Source organism: Anopheles marshallii, chromosome 2 (assembly GCF_943734725.1).
Source record: "Anopheles marshallii chromosome 2, idAnoMarsDA_429_01, whole genome shotgun sequence".
NCBI lineage: Eukaryota > Metazoa > Arthropoda > Insecta > Diptera > Culicidae > Anopheles > Anopheles marshallii.
The window spans coordinates 46,342,614-46,348,225 of record NC_071326.1 but is presented as its reverse complement, the minus strand read 5'-3'; positions in this window follow the sequence as shown (position 1 = coordinate 46,348,225).

The following is a 5,612-nucleotide window of genomic DNA, read 5'->3' as shown; positions in this document are numbered from 1 at the left end:
ACTCCTTTTTTTTTGGTTGTTCGATTGTCGATAAATTAAAGGTTTAAAAAATGCTTCGATTTGTGGTTTTAGCGTCCTGTTTGGTCAACAGGACCAATGTACTTAAATTTCTTAAAAATTATGGAATCACGTGTTGTAGGCTCTTCTACACCAACTTTTCACAAAATAGGTTTTATAACGATTTTCACGTAATATTTTGCAAATAATAGAAAATTATGATAGTTCTACGGTTTTGCAAAGGACTGTATATTCCATACCTCCACACTACTCCGAGAGTGGTGATGCAGTGCAGCTCATCACCCAATCGAAGGCTAACGCCGTTACGCCCCAGCGTGTTCCAACGTCGTTGGTAATTTAATCCCTTCGACGCGCTGTGGCCGTCTGTTAGCTAGCCAGCTGCCTGTAGTACGCATTGCGGATTGCATCTCCTGCCTGGAAGGAAGCGACAACACGCCCGGTCCGAACTTAGCCACCCCGTGTGCAGGCGAATTTCATAAATCATCCGTCGGCCGACATTGTCGCCAGTGTGCGACTCATTTGACCGGGGGCAAGCTTGGATATGGTCGAATTGTCAAATAACTTCTTCCAAGCATTTGCGAACCAGTCGGTGGCACGCCGGTTACCCGACGAAACTCTATACTGCGGAAACTAATAACCTCACCTCATGTGGTGGTAGAGGATGGCATTATGAGTGTTGGAATGGCACGTTAGCACTGCGAGCGAATTGAAACACCTTACCTTCAACTGTTTTCCCTGTTATTGTTCTGTGTGCGTCATGAATCCGTCGTCGACACGATGCTGCTCTGACCGCAGACCACACAAAACATGGACCAGTAACGGGCAGGCCGGTTAGCGGCAGCAAAGCCCCGACAGCAGTAAATGGCCATGCATCTTGTTAAACCACACATTAATTAAGCACCGTACCAGTAAGAGCTTCTGGTATTGTATTTCAATCCAATCACTTCTGCATCTGTACAAAAGAATCATGAACAACTACATCGATTGTTGTCTACGTATAATTTGACGCCATATTAGTGGCTTCTTGGGGGTAGACATTTTGTTGTCATATAGGGGGAATCTCATTTTGTTGTTACGTTTATTCCACTTACATAAAAACTTCTTATCAGCGCCAGGCAGTCTTGCGCGCCATTTCTCCACGTGAAGGTTCTTTCGCAAGCCCCGTCCTTTTCAAACACCATAAAATCCCAAAAAATCCTTTTCCAATCCGATTCGACTTTTTTCAAGATTTTCACACAAAAAAAAGGCAAGCAAAACATTTGCTGAGTAAATAACCGATTGCACCCGTCTGCAAAACAAAAAGGGTTTTTTGCAAGGTTTATGTTTTGCTTTCATCGCACTACTTTCCAATTACGTGCAACGCACCCTTATCTTGGGCACGATTACACGGGGTTGCCCGGGGACATTTTGATACAAAAATGCACGGCGTCTGAAGATGAAAGTTCTGTGGTTAAGTTTGTTACCCTTTTCTTTTCTTCTTTGTTCAATGGCGATTTTTACCATTTATCCTTCAGCGTCTTGTTCAGCGCGTGGCCTGTACTGATGCGAGATTATTCGTATCCTTTTCGCCCACTGCTATGTTTGTGGTGGAAAATTGCGTAAAGCAAGCAGAGGAGTCAACGCTGCATTATCTTGCCTGTGCCTTTTTGTGTATTCCGGACCCGTTCGTTAGAGGGATCGATTGATCTTTCGCCATTCAAACTCTATCATGGTGTTAAATTGGATACCCTTGGTCAACAAATAACACCACAAACTAGGCATAAAGATAAATCAACCGAAAACATGCACCCCGCAGGGTTCAACCTTTTACCATTTAATTCTTAGACAAAAGCCTGCAAAATAGATGAATTTTTTTTTTATCGATGGACAATTGCTAATATTATTGCTTGAAATGTTCGTAACCATTGAACTTAAAATTTTTATACGCGTGAATAAAATTGGAACAGTGGTACTGTTTTCACACCACGGGTGTGACACAATGCCTCAAACAAGCTGTGCCTGATGCAACGAAAAGCTATTAGGCTACGCACCACAAACAAATCGTGATGATCGTTACACCCATCAATCATTACCAATTAATTTGGGTTTGTCATCGTACAAAAGTTCACCTTCATCAACAAACCCGGCTCGGTAGCTTCAGAGCTTCCACCACCGGAATCGGAAAATCGTCCCTTCTGTGCGGTGCAGAAAATTAAAATTTACGATCTATTCATTCCAAGTCATTCCCTGTCTGCCGTTTGCACACCGAAACAACGGCCACACTCTCTAACGATTGAAAAGCGTTTGTCCTGGCGAAGACACTTTTCCCTTCTCGCTGGAGCAAACATTTCTCCCCGGGCGTCATAATTGATGGAACGCCATTAGGTAGACGGCAGCGTGAAAAGGAGCTGGCAAATGTAATCATTTGATGGGTAAATTCCAAACCACTGCTCGTAAAATCCCATCACGATGCAGGTTAGTGTAGCGAGCGAAAGGAAGAGAACATCTTAAAAGCTTTCCTTCTTCTCTTCGCGTCAGATGTTTCCATCATGGGAATGGTGGTTTGTCTTTTTTTTTGTTCAATGTGTCGTTCTTCACGTTTGGCCATGGTTTGGGATGGTTCTCCGCCGTGTGCGGTATGCACGTGGCATTAAACCACGTCTTTCTCACCTCGTTGGCGCGCTTCACAGCTTACCCACGCGCTCGGTCGTTACTGGCTAAGATCAATTTGACAGTTTCTTTTATCATTGCTGCCGCGAGAATCATTTATTCACGCCGCTTCCAGACAAACGAACAAAAGCGATCTGCACAACATTCGAACAACCGACGGCATGGTGAGTTATGCACTGTAACCCCGCGGAGGCAGGAGGGCAATATGATAAATCTGACGTTTAATTACGTTCCGCGACGTACCCGATGCGAGAAATGTGGGTTCCATTGCGTTTGAGGAAACAAAACCATCCGTCTCCGTACATTGGAAAAGTGTCTGAAACACATTGAATTAAGCCTACGAGAATGTGTACATGGTGCGCTTGTTCAGGGCGCAATGGGGAGAAAGTCCCTGAAAAGAACAGCTGGTTCGTTTACATTACCCTTTCTGCCCAATGTTTAGCCGGCCGTCTGTGTCGTCTCTGTTGTTTGATGTTTTTTTTATCTTTTTTACTATTTCAAATCATGCACGCGTTTTATGACTTTTTGTTTCGTTTCAGTGAAGGTTAGAAAGGTATTACAAAAGAAAGGGAAAAAAACATTACCTTTGGCCACAACAAACACACTACAAACAGTCCAAGTCTATGCACTTCAATTCCGGAATCGATCCGGCATAGCCATCCGTGAGAGAGAGGAAAAAAAAACGTTAAACTAACCCATTCGGCGACTGTTACTTACATTTCGTCGACTGCAAAGCAACAGAAACATTCAATCGTTGACCCGGAATGTGATAAACAAACAAAGCCAACGGAAAGCCTCGTTCGTCGTTCGTTGCCTTGCGTTATCGTTTGCCATCAAGCGCATATGTTGCACCTTACCGACAATGCTCGGACGGTTTTCATGTGGCTTGCAAACCGAACCAGGGAGTTCTCTGTCACCTGGTGTTCTTTTCGTTCTTTTGCACCGTATATGGTGCGCACCTGTAGCACCAGCGAGCTTATCCACTGCCACTTCTATTTACATCTACCGAATCATTCCGATCTTGTAGATACGTGTTGTATCGAAGCATTGTGATTGTTTGTATGCAAATCGAGGAGATTGTTGTGCATTTATGTTTTATATATTAGGACAATCAATTGCAATATGTAAAATGCTGCACAGAATTCCATGGTGGAAATGTTCATTTTCCCACACAACAGCAGAAAAGTGGTGGCAAGATAAATTATCAATTTCGTATCACTCATTCACTGTGTTCTGTACGATCTATATGTAATTATTCTGTAACATATTGATGTCCTTCGGCGGCCCGTTGGCATGATGTTGGTTTTCACACGAACGAACCGGAATAAAATCCCATCCGGACCAATCCCTCTTAGCAAGGACAGACTATGTAGCTAAGTGGTAAAATAAATCTAGTAGGCCAGAAATGGCAGGCATGACCCAGTAGGTCGTTACGTCAAGAAGAGTGAGGCAGATTGATGTCCTTACGAGCATCACCAGGGGGGTCATCGATGGTGTACACATTCCGTAACCTCCAGAACCTTTATTGTCGGGATCTGCTGGACGTAGGCGGCTCCCGATGCTCGCTGTTGCCATGAATTTCTGGGACTTTTACACAATTACCGATCGATACTAACTATTCGTAGAAGGTTGGACACCGTCAAGCGGGTGGAGCGATAATGGAAACCAGCAGAGATGCACAGCAGGTCATACAAAACGTAATGCTTTAGGACATTGTACCGGAACTCAGTGTTACGATGTAAATTTCCCTCCGAGGTGCAAGAAACGGAGAACAACCCCCAGCAAAACTGATTGAAACCTAGTACCGAGTAACGTACCGTCAGGCATCGTCGTGGCTCCCATTCCGGGCCACTTTTGGTTGACCTCAATCTTCCAAAGAAACGTACGCGGTCGGGTGGAGGGAAGTACAGTACAAGCGAATTTGAAGAGTCGGAAAACTGTGGCAGGTCTATCTGTGTGTGGCGGTCACTCAGGTTATCTGATGATAGGAAGATTAATTGACCGATCGTAACAAATTGATGATGGCCAATTTCTGGCCAAGGGCAAATGGCGTGACCGGTAAGGGAAAATGCGTCGCATGGAGATGACTCGTCGTCCGCTTGCCCGGTTGCTGTTAGGAATTGACACGTGAGTTCCTTTTGCTGTCTTTTTTTTACATACAAGGTGGCTTGAACTACAGCAATTACCACCTCAAACAGTAGCGGTGTGTCAAATGTGTAACGGGACGCTTGTTTTCTTGGAATTTCTTAACATATGATTTCTTAGAATAAGGATATTGCAGCAAATCTGCTACTGTTACCCGTGTTGACGTGGTTTCTTGTTGAAAGTTGTGTTTTCTTGTAAAAATAATCATATTTTTGATTTGCTTGTTTGCTTTGTAAATGTTTGTTTGATACAGGGTTTTCGGGGATTATATTGACAAGTTCTGCGAGATGTTGTTTTGTTTGGGGCATACAATTGATTTGTTCGGCAAGTCATTGAATTGTACAGTCTTTCCCCGACTTACGCCAATAATGCGTGCCACATGAATTCGCTAACTCGGTTTTCCTTTATAATATCGTTTATAGTTAGTATTAAATGATCGAGTTCTTCTTTTCACGTTACGAAGCACGTTAATTATTGATATTTTTACCTTTATTTCGACAATTGGAGTAAATTTTCAACAAAATAAATGTTTTTAATATCAATAGGTAAAGTATTTATTGGCAAATGTGAAATTTGACAAATACAAACTTCAATTCCACATACTAAATTACACGAATTGTCATAATTTTGGGATACTCGCATCCCGAATTGGCGTAACTCGAGTGTCGCGTACCTCGGGAAAAGACGACAGAGAAGATGGCGTTGACATGTTCGACAGAACTATTGAGCGACGGTAGAATGTTATTGTTGGGATCTCGCTGAACTGGTCAATATAATTCCCGAAAACCCTGTAATGCAAA